At 37.0% G+C, this 18,928-nt stretch overlaps 1 protein-coding gene across 3 annotated transcripts in view; it reads right to left on the bottom strand.

The window, feature by feature from the left end:
• Positions 1 to 18,928, bottom strand: part of B3GALT1 (beta-1,3-galactosyltransferase 1) — a 562,550-nt gene that overhangs the window by 397,421 nt on the left and 146,201 nt on the right. The window contains exon 1 of one of the 3 annotated variants that reach the window (XM_050752823.1): positions 1,506 to 2,475. The exons of the other annotated variants lie outside the window; for them this stretch is intronic. The gene's annotated coding sequence lies outside the window, so the exon portion shown is untranslated. Of the gene's footprint in view, positions 1 to 1,505; positions 2,476 to 18,928 lie in introns of those variants that run through there. 3 annotated transcript variants of the gene reach the window in all.

The following is an 18,928-nucleotide window of genomic DNA, read 5'->3' on the forward strand; positions in this document are numbered from 1 at the left end:
CCAAGCTCATTTAAAGTCAAGGTAAATTACAGCTGTTACTTTAGCCGATATATCAGTCCTATCATTCTGACAGACAGGAAAATTCAATGAGCCTGACAGAACTTCACAAAGAAATCCTGAGCACTACCTCCCCCCTTTTACATGTTTGAAAATGATCTGTTGTTAAATTTCCACTGAGTTTAATAAAACTTTACGTGAAAAAAAAGGATAATTATTCGTCAACCATTTTCTTAAAATAGAGTCTGTTAAACACTTCATTGGCACTTGTTCAGTTTTTAAGTTGAGGTGTCTTTGTAAGAAAGTGCATTTGTAAACATAATTTCCCTTTTACATTAAACGCTTTTGCTAAATAACAGAAGAATGTAGTATTATTCTATAATCCAAAACCAAAATATCTTCTAAACAGCCATGTTTCAGCTTTGTCTTCAAATAGTAGAGCTCTTGCATTAACCTTGTGATAATTAGTAGAATGTATACATTTAATTTCATACATTCTTCTAATGGACACTAAAACAAATGATTGAGGAAATACAAATGGGAATAAAGAGAATGATAATCTTTGTGTGAAACAATGTTGAGACTATGTCTTAAATAATTAAGGAAAAGAGCAGAGATGGGATTCCCTGATTTAATGTAGAAAATGGGGGCTCAGAATGCAATAATATATCCATTGGAAAAGGGTCCTGGAGGGTATACCTGCACACTAGCCTCCCTAGCACGTTTATCTTATAGTGAAGGTGTGCACATCAGGCCTGATCAGGCTAGATCCTCAGATTATCTGACTCCTTCTCTTGTGATTCTACGTTTCTCAGGCAAGCCACCAACTTCTTCTTGACTGCCTATATAGACATCTCTTCAGGATTGAGAATGTGCCGATTAGCTAACAAAGATATCTCCCTTACTTGGCATTACAATTCCCAGTGTAATTCTGTGATCTTTAATGGGGCTCCATATTAGACTGACCTGGGAAATTTTAGCAACTACTGATATCAGGCCCCATTTCAGACCAATCAAATCAGAATTCCCTGGGATTGGACTTAAGCAATGACATTCCACACAGGTGACTCTCATGGCACCCAGGGTTAAGAACCAGAGTTATATTAAACTGGCAATTTGGCTTCTACATCAGCCTCTTATATCTTTGGTGGTTGTATAACATTTCTTCCTGATCAGATTTAATGTGATTTGGCAAAATTAAGATTTTTGGGAGGAAAATGGTGGACACGAGGCAGGACTAAATGGCAGCTCCCACTCAGATGAACAGAACAACGTGTGGAGACTCACATCATGTACTTTTGCCCCAAGTATGCAGGAACATACCAGGAAAGCCGAGAGAATCCACAGACTCTTCAAGGGAAGTGGATTGCTCCTGCAGGCCCTGGGAGACAGCTGAAAACTGTGAGTGCCCAAAGTGTGAAAGTGTACAAAAGGGATCTGTCCCCCAAACACACATCCTCACTGGGGAACCTGAAGATTCAGATCACAGGAGAAGGATTTGACATTACCTGGAGTTGAGACAAATTTAGAGAGCTGAGTGAAATACAGGATAGAAGAAGCAGCAGGAAGAGACTCGTGGGCTGTCTTGGTCCCCAAGGAAGCCATTTCCGACTATCCCACAGAGGTACTTGGGGATGGCTGCCAGAGGAACTGGGAAAAGACCACAGGCAGAAGGAAACTTCCAGGTGAACTTTGTAACACTTTTGACAGAATGTAAAGTTTTCAAGACAGAACCTGGGGGAGGGAGTGAATCAGGAGTACAGACACAGCACAGAAGCCACAACACGAGGGGAGATGTGAAAACTGAAAGCCCAGCTTGCTTTCTCAGCTGGGAAACTGGTAGCCCCGGGCACGTTCTCAGCTCTGCTTACTGGCTTCCCAGAAATAAACTCAGTGCTATTGGGGAGGCATGGTGGGAGTGAGACCAGCCTCTTGGGCTGCATGGGAGGTGAGTGTAACTGGCAGCTTTCCTCCACTTCCCTGGCAGCCTGCACAACACAGCAAAGGCAGCAATAATCCCCCTGGAAACGTAACTCCATTGGCCTGATAACCACACTGCCATCCTCCACAGCAGCCATGGCTAGCCCTGCCCAAGGAGAGTCTGAGCTCAGACATAAGTCACCCTGAACCCACCTGATGGTCTTTCTCTACCCGCCCTGGTAGCCAAAGACAAAGCTCTTGGGAGCTCTAGGGCACTGCCCACTGCCTGATCCTCCCTAAACTACCTCAGCTGATGCTCTCTTGAAAGAGCCACCTCCTGGCAGGAGGCTGACTAGCACAAAAATAGCATTAAACAACCAAAACTAAGGACCTACACTGAGTCCATTTCACTCCCCTGCCACCTCCACCAGAGGGGGTGCTGGCATTCATGGATGAGAAACCTGCAGATGGTTCACATCACAGGACTCTGTGCAGACAACCCCCAGTACCAGCCTGGAGCCTGGCAGCCTTGCTGAGTGGCTAGATCCAGAATAGAGATAACAATCACTACAGCTCAGCTCTCAGGCAGCCACATCCATAGGAAAAGGGGGAGAGTACTACATCAAGGAAATACCCCATGGAACAAAAAACTGTGAACAGCAGCCTTGAGCCCCAGACTTTCCCTCTGACATAGCCTACCCAAATGAGAAGGAACCAGAAAAATAATTCTGGTAATATGACAGAATAAGGCTCTTTAGCACCCCCACAAAATCACACTAGCTCACCAGCAATGGAACCAAATCAAGAAGAAATCCCTCATTTACTTGAAAAATAATTCAGAAGGTCAGTTATTAAGCTAATCAAGGAGGGTTCAGAGAAAGGTGAAGGCCAATTCAAGGAAATAAAAAAAATATATACATAAGAACTGAGGGGAGAAATCTTCAGGGAAATAGCATAAATAAAAACAATCACAGCTTCAAGAAAAAAAGGACACACTTAGAGAAATACAAAATGTTCTGGAAAGTCTCAGCAATAGAACTGAAGAAGCAGAAGAAAGAACTTCAGAGCTCAAAGACAAGGTTTTCAAATTAACACCATCCGACAAAGCAAAGAAAAAAGAATAAGAAAAAATGAACAAATCCTCCAAAAAGCTTGGGATTATGTTAAGCAACCAAACGTAAGAATAATTGATGTTCCTGAGGAAGAAGAGAAATCTAAAAGTTTGGAAAACATATTTGGGGGAATAATTGAGGAAAACTTCCCTGGCCTTGGTATAGACCTAGACATCCAAATACAAGAAACTCAAAGAACACCTGGGAAATTCATTGCAAAAAGATCATCGCCTAGGCACATTCTCATCAGGTTATCTAAAGAGAAGATGAAGGAAAGAATCTTAACAGCTGTGAGGCAAAAAGTACCAGGTAACCTATAAAGAAAAATCTATCAGATTAACAGCAGATTTCTCAGCAGAAACCCTATAAGGCATAAGGGACTGGGGCCCTATCTTCAGCCTCCTTCAACAAAACAGCCAAGAATTTGGTATTCAGCAAAACTAAGCTTCACAAATGAAGGAAAGACACAGTGTTTTTCAGACAAACAAAAGATCATTCAAGGCTACTATTAGACCTTTTCATGCATAAACTAGAAAACCTAGAGGAGATAGATAAATTCCTGAAAATATACAATCCTCCAAGATTAAACCAGGGATAAACAGAAACTATAAATAGACCAATAACAAGCAGCCAGATTGAAATGGTAATAATAGATCAGATGGCTGTAGATGTGTGGTATTATTTCTGAGGACTCTGTTCTGTTCCATTGGTCTATATCTCTGTTTTGGTACCAGTACCATGCTGTTTTGGTTACTGTAGCCTTGTAGTATAGTTTGAAGTCAGGTAGTGTGATGCCTCCAGCTTTGTTCTTTTGACTTAGGATTGTCTTGGAGATGCGGGCTCTTTTTTGGTTCCATATGAACTTTAAAGCAGTTCTTTCCAATTCTGTGAAGAAACTCATTGGTAGCTTGATGGGGATGGCATTGAATCTATAAATAACCTTGGGCAGTATGGCCATTTTCACAATATTGATTCTTCCTATCCATGAGCATGGTATGTTCTTCCATTTGTTTGTGTCCTCTTTTATTTCACTGAGCAGTGGTTTGTAGTTCTCCTTGAAGAGGTCCTTTACATCCCTTGTAAGTTGGATTCCTAGGTATTTTATTCTCTTTGAAGCAATTGTGAATGGAAGTTCATTCCTGATTTGGCTCTCTGTCTGTTACTGGTGTATAAGAATGCTTGTGATTTTTGCACATTAATTTTGTATCCTGAGACTTTGCTGAAGTTGCTTATCAGCTTAAGGAGATTTTGGGCTGAGACAATGGGGTTTTCTAAATATACAATCATGTCATCTGCAAACAGGGGCAATTTGACTTCTTCTTTTCCTAACTAAATACCCTTGATTTCTTTCTCTTGCCTGATTGCCCTAGCCAGAACTTCCAACACTATGTTGAATAGGAGTGGTGAGAGAGGGCATCCCTGTCTTGTGCCAGTTTTCAAAGGGAATTTTTCCAGTTTTTTCCCATTCAGTATGATACAAAAAATGGGGAAAGGATTCCCTATTTAATAAATGGTGCTGGGAAAATTGGCTAGCCGTAAGTAGAAAGCTGAAACTGGATCCTTTCCTTACTCCTTATACGAAAATTAATTCAAGATGGATTAGAGACTTAAATGTTAGACCTAATACCATAAAAACCCTACAGGAAAACCTAGGTAGTACCATTCAGGACATAGGCATGGGCAAAGACTTCATGTCTAAAACACCAAAAGCAACGGCAGCAAAAGCCAAAATTGACAAATGGGATCTCATTAAACTAAAAAGCTTCTGCACAGCAAAAGAAACTACCATCAGAGTGAACAGGCAACCTACAGAATGGGAGAAAATTTTTGCAATCTACTCATCTGACAAAGGGCTAATATCCAGAACCTACAAAGAACTCAAACAAATTTACAAGAAAAAAACAACCCCATCAAAAAGTGGGCAAAGGATATGAACAGACAGTTCTCAAAAGAAGACATTCATACAGCCCACAGACACATGAAAAAATGCTCATCATCACTGGCCATCAGAGAAATGCAAATCAAAACCACAATGAGATATCATCTCACACCAGTTAGAATGGCAATCATTAAAAAGTCAGGAAACAAAAGGTGCTGGAGAGGATGTGGAGAAATAGGAACACTTTTACACTGTTGGTGGGATTGTAAACTAGTTCAACCATTATGGAAAACAGTATGGCGATTCCTCAAGGATCTAGAACTAGATGTACCATATGACCCAGCCATCCCATTACTGGGGATATACCCAAAGGATTATAAATCATGCTGCTATAAAGACACATGCACACGTATGTTCATTGTGGCACTATTCACAATAGCAAAGACTTGGAATCAACCCAAATGTCCATCTGTGACAGACTGGATTAAGAAATTGTGGCACATATACACCATGGAATACTATGCAGCCATCAAAAAGGATGAGTTTGTGTCCTTTGTAGGGACATGGATGCAGCTGGAAACCATCATTCTTAGCAAACTATCACAAGAACAGAAAACCAAACACCGCATGTTCTCACTCATAGGTGGGAACTGAACAATGAGATCACTTGGACTCGGGAAGGGGGACATCACACACCGGGGCCTATTATGGGGAGGGGGGAGGGATTGCATTGGGAGTTATACCTGATGTAAATGACGAGTAGTTGGGTGCTGACGAGTTGATGGGTGCAGCACACCAACATGGCACAAGTATACATATGTAACAAACCTGCATGTTATGCACATGTACCCTAGAACTTAAAGTATAATAATAATAATAAAAAAAAAAGAAATGGTAATAATAAAAATTGCCAACAACAACAAAAACACAGTCCAGGACAAGGCGGATTCACAGCTGAATTCTATCAGACATTCAAAGAATTGGTACCAATCCTATTGACATTATTCCACAAAACAGATAGAAGGAATTCTCCCTAAATCATTCTATGAAGCCAGTAACACCCTAATACTAAAACTAGGCAAGGACAGAACTAAAAAAGAAAACTACACACCAATATCTCTGATGAATACAGATGCAAAAATCCTTAACAAAATACTATCTAACTGAATCCAAAAGCATATCAAAAAGATTATCCACCATGATCAAATCGGTTTCCTAACAGGGATGCAGGGATGGTTTAACAGGTGCAGGTCAATAAATATGACACACCATGTAAAGAGAATTAAAAACAAATTCACATGATTATCTCAATAGACACAGAAAAAGTATTTGACAGCATTCCTCTATGATTAAAACCCTCAGCAAAATCGGCATAGAAGGGACATACCTCAATGTAATAAAAGCCATCTATGATAAACCCACAGCCAACATAATACCGAATGAGGCAAAGTTGAAAGCATTCCCCTTGAGAACTGGAACTAGACAAGGATACTCACTCTCACCACTTCTATTCAACATAGTACTGGAAATCCTAGCCAGACCAATCACAGAAGAAAAAGAAATAGTGTATCCAAATCAGTAAAGAGGAAGTAAAACTGTTGCTGTTTGTTGATTATATGATCATATATCTATAAAACCTAAAGACTTTTCCAAAAAGTTCCTAGAACTGGTAAATAAATTCAGCAATGTTTCAGGACACAAAATTAATGTACACAAATCAGTAGCTCTGCTATACACCAACAGTGACCAAGCTGAGAAATCAAGAACTCAACACCTTTTACAATAGCTTCAAAAACAAACAAACAAACAAACAAACAAAAAACCTAGGAGTATACCTAACCAAGGAAGTGAAAGGCCTCTATAAGGAAACTACAAAACACTGCGAAAGAAATCATAGATGACACAAACAAATGAAAACACATCCCATGGATGGGTAGAATCAATATCGTGAAAATGACCATACTGCCAAAAGCAATCTACAGATTCAATGTAATTCCCATCAAAATGCCATCATCATTCTTCAGAGAACTAGAAAAAAATCCTAAAATTCATACGGAACAAAAAAATAAGTCCTCAGAACCAAAGCAAGACTAAGCAAAAAGAACAAATCTGAAGGCATCACATTACCCAACTTTAAACTATACCATGAGGCCATAGTCACCAAAAGAGCATGGTACTGGTATAAAATAGGCACATAAACCAATGAAACAGAATAGAGAACCCAGAAATAAAGCCAAATACTTACAGCCAACTGATCTTTGACAAAGCCAACAAAAACAAAAAGTGGGGAAAGCACACACTATTCAACAAATGGTGCTGGGATGATTGGCAAGCCACATGTAGGAAAATGAAACTGAATACTCATCTCACCTCACACAAAAATCAACTCAAAATGAATCGAGGACTTAACTCTAAGACCTGAAACCATAAAAATTCTAGAAGATACCATCAGAAAAACCCTTCTAGACATTGGCTTAGGCAAGAATCCAAAAGCAAATACAACAAAAAAAGAAAAATATAAATAGGTGGGACTTAATTAAACTAAAAAGCTTCTGCACAGCAAAAGAAATAATCAGCAGAGTAAACAGACAACGCACAGAGTGAGAGAAAATCTTCACAATCTATACATCTGATAAAGGACTATTATCCAGAATCTACAAGGAACCCAAACAAATCAGCAAGAAAAAAACCACCAATACCATCAAAAATTGAGTTAAGGACATTAATAGATAATTCTCAAAAGAAAATATACAAATGTCCAACAAACATATAAAAAATGCTATTGATCAGGAAATTCAAATCAAAACCACAATGTAATACCACCTTACTCCTGCAAGAATGACCATAATCAAAAGATTTAAAAAAACAGATGTTGGCATGGATGTGGTGAAAAGGAAACACTTTTCCACTGCTGATTGGAATGTAAACTAGTACAACCACTATGGACAACAGTGAGGATATCCCTTAAAGAACTAAAAGTAGAACTACCATTTAATTCAGCAGTCCCACTATGAATTATCTACCCAGAGGAAAGAAGTCATTATACAAAAAAGATACTTCCACACACAAGTTTATAGCAGCACAATTGGCAATTGCAAAAATATGGGACCAGCTCAAATTCCCATCAATCAACGAGTGGATAAAGAAATTGTGATATATATATATATGTACACACACACACAACCATATATATATACACACACACCTATATATATACACATATACCTATATATAAAATACACACACAACGAGTGGATATAGATAGATAGATAGATAGATAGATAGATAGATAGATATCACAGAATACTATTTAGCCATTAAAAGGAATGAAACAATGACATTCTCAGTGACCTGGATGGAACTGGAGACCATTATTCTAAGTGAAGTAACGCTTAGAATACCAAACACCGTATGTTCTCACTCATAAGTGAGAACTAAGCTATGAGTACGCAAAGGCATAAGAATGATATAATGGACTTTGGGAACCTGGGGGAAGGGCAGAAGGGGAGTGAAGGATAAAAGACTACACACTGGGTAAAGTGTATACTGTTCCAGTGATGGGTGCACATAAATCTCGGAAATCACCACTAAATAACTTATTCATGTAACGAAACACCACCTGTTCCCCAAAACCTTATTGAAATAAAAAAAAAAAAAAAAGAGAGATTTTTGGATTTGCAAAGTTGAAGACCAATCTCTAGATCTTTTGCTCCTTGAGGTGTGGTTCTTTGAATCAGCAGCATCCACATTTTCTGGGAGATTTTTAGAAATGCAGGATGTCAGGGCAGACCCAAGAATGTGTACTTTACTGAATCAGAATCTGTATCTTAACAAGCTATTTTGTGGATTCTTTTGACCACTGAAGCTTGAGAAGCTCGGTGCTTTAGTGTTTCTCAAAGTACAAATCTTGCACCTGGATATCTGAATGATCTGACAAATGGCCATTTCTGGGCCACACCCAGACTGATCACAATGAGCTCCTGACTGTGCAGACAGCCAGCTTTCTACTGTGCCTACTTTGTCACAACTTTCTCTTTCATCACCAATATATATTTCAAATACCTCTAAGAGACACAAATAACCATGGTCACAAATTGTTTTTGAAATATGAACTATTTTGAACTTAATTATCTAATCCAAAAATACTAGAGGAGTGGTAATTCTCTCTTTCATTAGTCTTTGCTGTTATTCAGACACTAAGAACCAGTCTGGCAATAAAAGTAGTTACTAAAAAGGCATAGGAAAAATATTTTTAAAAATACATTTACATTTTTAAACATTTGCCACTCAGTTATTGTTATTTGTGCAGTTGGCAGAGGCTCTCTTCAGAAGAAAATAAACTACCTGGTGTTCACACAGAATTGGTCATTCTACCATAACATACTGAGTAATATATGAGGGGTCTGGGAAAGATTAATTTGAATAAAAATATTCACAATAACTTTCACTTATTAACTTACATCAAAATGGAAAACAATATTAAAGCTAAATCATTCATTCACTTTTGTTTACATTTGAAATGATGACAAAAGTGCATGTTCATTTTTCCTTCTTTGTTAGTAGATAGCAAGTCCCTAAATGTTCATGTCTGTAAATGGGGAGGAAATAAAAGATCCTTCCACTACTTTAGGGAAAAGTTAAAGGTGGAAGACACCACGTCATCAGTAGAGTTCATGATGCTGATTCATTAAGTGCCCCAGAAAGAAAGAGCTATCCTTGGGGGCCCATTTGAAAGCAAGCTTTGCAGACAGAATAATTGTGTTTAGGATGCTATGACATGACTTTTTTTCCTACCTTAAATCATATCATTAATATTTGTTTGTTTTAATGAATTACAAGATGCTGATATGGGGGGTCATTACTATTATTTGCTATTGGTATCAAAAGAAGGAAGGTTCTACCTTACACACTCTGCTGACCTTTCTTATTTAGGGAGAATTAAGGAATTTGAACATTTTTATATGAATTCAGAAAGCCACGGAAAAGGTACCTGATATTCTTCCTGGGCATCTCTGCTTTCCTTGAATGTGTTATTGTGGCAGATTTTCAATGTACCTCCCCAGTAAAAGTTAACAAATGTGATTAAGAGATGCCATAAAAACAAAACATCCTACTTTAACTATTTACAAGCCAAGTAGTTCAGAGAACTGGATATCAGAATAGCAAGGATCCCAAACAGTCATTGTGTAAATATTAAAAGATACTATATCTATATATATATTTAAAGTATCTGCTTTTTTAAAACACGGGATCTTGCTTTGCTGTCCAGCCTGGGCTTGAACTTCTGGACCCAAATGATTCTCCTATCTCAGGCTCCTGAGTAGCTAAGACTACAGGTGCATGCCCCTCTGCCCAGCTCTGTGTCTGCATTTTAATAATCAGATATCTAAATGCTATAATCCAGATCATTAAAACCAGAGAGCATCTGAATACATCTGTTCTTCTTAAACCCACTGAAGTGTTAAAAATATAAATTAATGTAAAAATAAACCCAGTATAGTAATGGTTAAGGAAGAGTGCTATCAAATTAAATCTTAAAGAGTTTCTGGAAGATAACATGTGTATCATGTAACATTGGTGGAGAAACCACGTAGAATGTAAGAACTCACAACAGTATAAAAACAGGATTGCCAAAAAATGAGCCTTCTCAGAAGATCCTTATAACAAACCCAAGACCCGGGGCAGCAGAGACTGGGAGAAAGGCTGAAACATGGGCAATCAGTGGGCACATTAATAAAACAGCTGCAAGGTAACCTGTTTAACTCTTCTGCTTTCAAAATTGCTCACTCCAGAGTTTGCTCCAGCTAAAAGTGAAAGAACTACCCTCTAAAGTAAGCAACCTTCCACCAGAGGTTAATACCGTGGGTACTGGAATCCAAGTCAAAAGTGCAATCATGTCCCAGGCAACTTTGGATCTCTTCATGAACCTTGAATTTCAACTAGTCATGCATGCTATGCTAGAGACCATTTGGCCAAACACATGCCCCATCCAATCCTGACAGCCAGGGAACCTATAATCAGAATCTAGGTTCACTGTCCTGGAGGATCATTAGACAAAATAAACCCAGTCTAGCAACTAATACAGATGAATCTAGTCTCTATTCTTTATAATATCAAATGAATAACCATATTTTGTTAGAATTCTCAAAAATTAAACTGATCATTATTTTTAAAGGTTCAAAAAATAAGTTGAATCTAATAATACTGAAGGCTAAAGAGAAAATAAATTGATTAAAAATTGAAAAACAAAAAGATCAAATTAGGAATGTAGAAAGTCAAAACAGGAAATTATCTCAGAACACAATGTAAAGGAAAACTTACTTTAAAAACTATGAGATAAGAAAGATCAATTTAAGAGATCTAATAACTAGCAAAACAGTCATTCCAGAAAGAGATAACAGAACTAATGGAGAGGAAAAATAATTGAAGAAAAAAATAAAGAGAAATATTGAAATTAAAAAAAAACACACTTGGACATAGCTAAGCTAAATTCAGAACCAAATAAAGAAAAAAATCATACGGCCATACAAAAATTAAAAATGTGTTATTTCCAATGCACAGGACTCATACTTGCATCAGACTTTTAATCCAAAACATGAAATAATTTCACAAAAAAATAGCACGATCTCTATAAGGCATGAGGAAAGAATAATTCAAACCTCAACTCTTGTGTCACATTAAATCAGTATTTTGAATTCATATTTATATTCATGTAAAGTTTCAAAATATTAGGGTTTGTGAATGTTTTAAATTATTTCTTACTGAATTTTTCAAAATAACAAAACAAAACAAAAATCCAAGATAAAGGAATATAAGAGGTAAAAGAAAGGTATACCAAGAGTTCAGGAAAATGTATTTAACTCCAAATAATTGTTTATAATGTAGCTGTGAAGTATCCTGCTTTTATTATAAAAGGATTTATGAAAGAGGGATAATGGAAACATGTAGTTTAACACATTGAGGCTGAAACTGTAAAAAAAAAAAAAACTACAAAATCTGAAAATAGGGAGGAAGAAGAAATAGATAAACATTTGCTAAATGTCTTCTCCTATTCACAAGAAAGTTAATAGATAGTGATTAGATGTTTTCATCAATAGCAAAATTTGTATTTAAACACACCTATTGAAAACTTAATGATAATTTTCAGTAGTAAAGAAATAAACTAGAAAAATATAGCAATAATAAGACCAAAACATATCTATAATTTTAAACATGAATTCTCAGACTGGGAAAAGTATATGCATATACACCCAAATCTAGCAAGTAAAACAAAGTAACATATGTATTTGAAAATAAGTAAATACAAAATGACATATTAGGAAAATATGAATAGAAAAAAAGAACAGTTGACAATATTGACACGAAAAATGGGATTCAAAGGAATTAATGTGGCTTAAGATGATATAGCAACTACAAGCCTTTATGAATCAGACAACATAACTTTAAAGTATAGAAAGTAAAATCTGTTAGTGTAGAAGAAAATTTGCAGAACAACAATATTACTAAATTTATTACTACTATTTCAGGTATCAAAGAATGAGAAGGCAAACTCTACTTAGGACATACAAGATTTGAATAACAAACAAACATTTGATGTCAAGAAAAAAGAAGCAATAATAAGGCAACTGTGTTCTTTCTCATGATTGCCTTTGAACATTTATGCTGTGGGAGCCAGGCCTTTCTTTGTCCTTGGATAAAGTCTCAGGCAGAGCCCATCTCTCATTTGCTCACTTTTAGATAATACAAAATCTTTCTATGTGCTATAGATGGACACACTTCAATGGGAGAGGGGGAAATAGTCACTTTCTCTCTATTGACTACACCTGAAGCTGCTGTCTTTCTCCCATTGTCAATCTGCTAGCCTGCCAATGTTCTGAGAAGTTTGAAAGGTGGTGGGGAAAAGTTAAGGATGAGAAGAGATTCCTAAAATGAAAGAGTTGGAAGCTGGTATCAGTACTCTTCTAGCTCAGTATATGCTTAATTATTTCTCTCCTCAGTCTGCCTCGTGGGGCCCCTAAAGAACACGTGTTGCTCGGGATCCATCACTGAAATTCTCTGATGCATTTTCCAGCTGGATGCCTATGAGATGACCTCCTCCCCATTCCCCACCACTTTAGATTTTGGTTCTCAGCAATTTATGTCCATCCAAAAAGTTTTCTTTTGGAATTCCACCAAATATCCAGGTTGCACTCTTAGGAAAAATCCCAATAAGACAATCCTAAGTAATTCTCTTTCTGCATATATCCACAGGAAACATGTGTTCTTTAAAATCAACCTTTGACAAAACAGTTATTCACCAATCACAGCCTTCTACTGAGCTGACATGAGTCACTCCATTTCCTGCCCTTTGGTTTTCCAAGCATGTCAGGCACTAATCAACAGTGTGTCACTTGAGCTCCCACAGAAAACTTCTTGTTTTCTGAATGGTCTCTTTGAAACCTCTCTTAAAATACTTGAGGTTGGAGGGCAAGTATCCCTCTTGCCCGTCTCGTGGTCTATGTGGGGATATGCCACAGCATTCCAACAACTTTTTACAAAGAAATTATCTCTTTAATTGAGAATTCCTTATCATCTTTTCTGTCATCCTTTATAGGTGGCCAGAGAGCTGGATGTTAAAAACATCCTTTGTAGGATGTGTAGGTGGCATGTTACTTTAGAACATGATAGAAATTGTCCACTATTGCTTTCCACTCTTTTTGGCCTCACTAGAAAGGAAGAAAGTGCCATTTTAAAATTTTGTTACACAATGAATTGGCATTGGGGTCAATGGGTCTACCTTAACAGACTCTAATTTTCCAGTGACCATTATAGATCAGATATCAGCAGAGAAGATGTGAATATCTCCAGTTCAGGTCAAGGAAACTGTTTCTCATGAAAGTCAAGGTAATCTGGGACTCAATGGCAACATAAGACAGTCTTGAAGAAGGAATGGCTGAGCATTTGGGGATTTTCTGTAGCTAATGAATATGTGACAGTAGAAAAAATATGCATTGCTTCCATCACTTCAAGTGACAAAGAGGAAGAGAAAAAGCCATAAGCTGTTTGAACAGATGAACCAGGGCCATTTCGAAGGCGGCTCAAAATTTCATTTGGGTAGTGAATTCATAAATAAGGTATTGTTCTTTCAGCTCAAGGTCAGAGAACACAGTGGCTTTACTCCATGAGTACCTCCCTGATTCTGAGAAAATTACATGATATTTTAGATATCTGTAGGGGACACAAATTTTGACAGTGATTTCTACCCCACCCTCCAAATTGCAAAAGTTATCAGATCCAAATGGAAAACTTGTGCCTGCTGCTTCTAGCAGAACACTCTGCCCACACAGGAAGCTTAACTTAAAGACAATTTAAACAGGAAGAATTGAAATTAGTGTGCATATACCTTTGTCCTCAAAATAGGGTAGGCAGAAACTAGGGAATAACATACTTGCAGTGACTGAACATTTCACCTTTCAGACCTAAGTTTAGCCCATCCAAGACCATAATACACACTTACCCCACCAGACTAAATGAGCTTCTGACTCAGTTAGGGACACTTTGGTACGGAAAATGCTTCACCTAGTGCAAATTCAGAAACCCAGAGCTGTCACCTTCCATCTCCAGAAAGACCCTCACCAAAAGAAATTCAATGAAAGTGCTTTCCCCACAAAAAGGGGCATAGAGAGTGTTTCTCCATAATGCCACAAGAACTTTAACAATGCTCCTCGCCTCCCAATTTTTCACCTTGGGAAACATATATCAGCTGCCCATTTATGTCTGTATAGTGTAAATGGTCAAGGTTCTATATCCAGAAAGCATGACACTAACCTCAGAGTCAAATTTCAGAAATAATACCTCTGACTATGAATGTAGTAGTTAGGCTATTTAACCAATGAGCACTACACTATAGTGAATTCCAGCACCCTCCTAACTGGGGGACTGAAGGATATGAGCAAACTAGATGACTATTGGAAGCCCACACCATATCTTGTATTAAGGCGGTGTGGATTTTACCCACATACAAAGTAAGAGATGAGAGTGGGTCACATTTGTTGAAAAAATATTAAGTAAATGTACTGTTCTAGGATCTAGGGATATAACAATGTAGTTTACATCCCAATGGAGAGAGGCATGTAATAAACACAATTTGTCAATGAGTTAATTAATAGTGTTTCAGGTGGTAACTAACAGGAATGAAGACATTCAATCAGGGTAAGGGGATGGGTAGGTATTATTTTTGGTTGGTTGTCTAAGGAAGGACCCCTTAATAAGGACAAGTATTCGTAGAAACCTGAAAGTAATGAGGGAGCAAGTCTTTAATACGGCTGGGAAAGAGTGCAGTAGAGAGGGGGGTAGTGCAGGCAAAAGACCTGAGGTGGAACTCTTCTTGGCAGGCTGAGGGAAGAACAGGGAGGCCAGTGTGAGTAGAGCAGTTCCAAAAAGTAAAATGTAGCAGGAGAGGCCAGAAGCGTCATCAAGGGCCAGATTGTACTTGTCATTCTAGGCCTTGATGAGCACTTTGAATCTACTTTCAAAATAAAGGTTTTGAGCAGAGAAGTGATGTTCCATGAGTTGTTTTCAAAAAGATTATTCTCACCATTAGACGAGGGTCACAGGGGGTCATATGTTGGGCAGAGGGATTAGTTCAGGTCCACTGCAGTAGTCAAGAAGGGAGATAATAGTAACTTGGACTAGTGTGTGTGTGTGTGTGTGTGTGTGTGTGTGTGTGTGTGTGTGCAGGGTAGAGATGGAGAAAAGCAGAGATCAAGACAGAAAGACAGAGAAATTCATACCCACCAGATAGGGACTAAATGTTCTTCTTTAAGCAATTACGAGACATTTATAAAACTCGATCTCTTACAAGGATGTCAATTAAACTCAACCAATTCTAAAAAGTAGAATAGAAACAGGCAACATTCTTTAATCACAATTAAAACTAAACTCAAAATTAACAACGATAGATTAGACAACAAATTTAATCCACTGGAAACATTTTAAAGTTGTCTACTTAACTTTGAGCTTATTATCTTGCTCTTATTAAACTAGGTGCCACACAGTCAGTCTCCTCTTGTTTGCCCAGGTAGAGTAAGACTGCAAAACTAAGAGTCTTACATTTCCCAGATATACATCTAAGAACAAATATTTTTGGAGTCCAAGGTTCTTGTGATTTCTCCCCACATCCTAACTCCCAATATTTTAAAAGCACACATTTCTCTGTTTTTTGTTTTGTTTTTTGTTTTTTTGGTTTTTTTTGCAAGTATATGTTTCTAAAGCACACATGTCTATGTAAAGGCTTTTCTGCCCTTTTTTCTATTTTAGGTGTTATTCTAGCTAGGAATTTTCTTGTACACACTGAGTCTGGATCTTTCTGAAGGCTCCTCCACAGTGATGACAACACCAGGGTTGCTCTCCAATGTTAATTTGTTCAAGTATTTTCAAGGACAAATTATCAATGAAGGCCTTTCCACAATAATTACAGAGTTCACAACCATGTGCTGTGGTGTGACCAAAGGTTAGTTCTCTGGCTGAAGTCTTTCCCACATTTATTACATTTACATAGTTTTCCCCCTGTACATTTTCTAGTCTAGTGTCAATATAGGTGCACACTCTGAATAAAGGCTCTTCCATACTTATCACATTTATAGGGTTTCTCTCCAGTGTGAAGTCTCTGATATGTTGTCAAAGGATAGAATATGCATTAAAGGCTATTCTATGTAGATGACATTCAAATGATTTCTACCCAGTATGATTGTGTTCATGTACTTTAGGGAATGCATGATGACTGAAGGACCCTCCACAGAGATTCTACTCCTTGTGAGTTCTCTGATTGTATAAAGGTAAACATTGAGGTTGAAGGATCTCCCACATTCAGTACATTTTCTCATGTTGTCTAAGTACATAGCTTTCCCACAAAGATAAGACTCCTGTTTCTCTTCAGTGTGAATTCACTACATCACTTGAAGAATGATTGCTTATTAAAGCCTCTTCCACATTGATTACAGAGGCTTTGTCTCCTATATAAGTTTGCTTTACCAGGAATGGGTATCTTCTTGGGGAACACCATATGATTCACTCTGGAGAAGCAATTCACTGAATTCATTGGAATTCCGTTATCCATAGAGCAGCACTTATCGAACATGGTAGGATTCACACTTTATAAAACACCTGATGTACAGAATGAAGAGATGTCTTTAATAATCACTCATTTCTCAGTCAATATTAGAGGTCCCCTATTGAGAGTATACCAATCCTAAAGTCAAAGTGGAAAAGACTGCAGCTGGAGTTCACATCAGAATATTCATACTGGGAAGATACTCTATAATCCTTTAGCATTCAGTTGAGCAACAAATTCAGACCAGTGCTCAATGACCTATTATTGAAAAAAAAAAAAAAAACTGTTAGAATAAAGATGTAATGTTCTTGGAAATGTTGAGTCCAGAATTTGGTAAGAAGTAATAAACAAGTAGATAAATCCTCTTCAATATATTTGTACTTGTGATTATGTATTAAGTAAAGGTTGTTGAAAAGCCTAAAAAATGTATGTATCTTTCTTAAAATGTCTTCAGTTTCTTAAACTTTGCTTTAAGTTATTCACTTCAAGAATAAGGAATGTGTTGACCATTTACTATGAAAAAATCAGTTTAATAATATGGTTTTATCAAAATCATTAAGGATTATGGACTCTTACATTATATATCTTTAAGAACCAGCCCCAGTATTTTGATTCCACTTTGTAAGTTACATTATAATTTTAAGACTTAATCCTATTTTCATTGCCAGTTCTATATCACAACATTTCCACTTTGAGATTCTTTATTTACATATGTTTTGTTTCCTTGCTTTTCAGGAGAGATATATGGGTGACACATTTTCTAATTTCATGAACAAATACATGATGAGTTGACCAAGTTAGAATTTTTAAATTACAGCATTGGCTCTTTAACTCTAGAAATAACTATTTCTTCAACAAATAAGTTGAAGGGCAAAAATAATGGGAGGGGTTGTTCATAGATTAAGTTATGCTTTAGAGACATATCAACCAAACAATTTGTGAATATATTTGGAATGCTGATTTGAATAAGTCAGAAGTTAACATATAAACTGAGGACGATTTATACTCTAATTGGCTATTTAATAATGTTACAGAAGTGTATTTTAGGTATGGTAACGGTTTGTAGTTATGTGGTTTGTTTTTTTTTTTTAACAGAGTCCTTACATTTTAGAGAGCTATATTGAAGTAATTATGAATGAAATGATAGTGTCTTAGAATTGCTTACAAGATTGGGGGGTGGGAGAGTGGGTAGAGATATAGATGAAACCAGTTGGCAATGAGTCAATAACTGTTGAAACTGGGGAATGGGTATATTTAGGTGGATGTGGAAGTCTTCCTACTTTTGTACATATCTGAAAATTTCTCTTGTAGAACAAATGTGGGATGGAAAGCTAGTTATTTATTCTTTTCTACAACTGTGAAAGAGATCTAAGAATATATGGTTTTCCTGGCAAGCAAAGTTTTATTTATTCACTATTTCCTGCCAAAATGTTAGATTCTTTTTGCTTAAATTTCAATATCTTGACTATATCTATGTCTTGGTCTTTTAAAATTAATTTTATACATTTTGTGATGTGCCAAATTATATCTTTACGCTTTGACATGTTTCTTTCCATTACATGGTTGTTTTATTTATTTACTTATTTACTTGAGATAGAATCTTGCTGTTACCCAGGTTGGAGGGCAGTGGCATGATCATACCTCATTGTAAACTCGACCTCCTGGGCTTAAGCAATCTCTTCCCACCTTAGCCTCCCCAAGTGCTGTAACTACAGGTGTGATCCACCTCACCTGGCCTATTACGTGTTTTAATAGAATTTTTGTTTAATTTGTTCTGATTTTTTCAGGAATTCTTTGTTGTTTTCCATATCACATTTTTTTTTTCTGTTCAGTTAAATGCTATTATCTGCATTCTGAAATCTATACACTCTTTAATTTTCTGTTGTGTAGTTTTTGCTCTTAATCACTTTTAAAACATTTTGAAATTTC

Source organism: Macaca thibetana, chromosome 12 (genome assembly GCF_024542745.1).
Source record: "Macaca thibetana thibetana isolate TM-01 chromosome 12, ASM2454274v1, whole genome shotgun sequence".
Lineage (NCBI taxonomy): Eukaryota > Metazoa > Chordata > Mammalia > Primates > Cercopithecidae > Macaca > Macaca thibetana.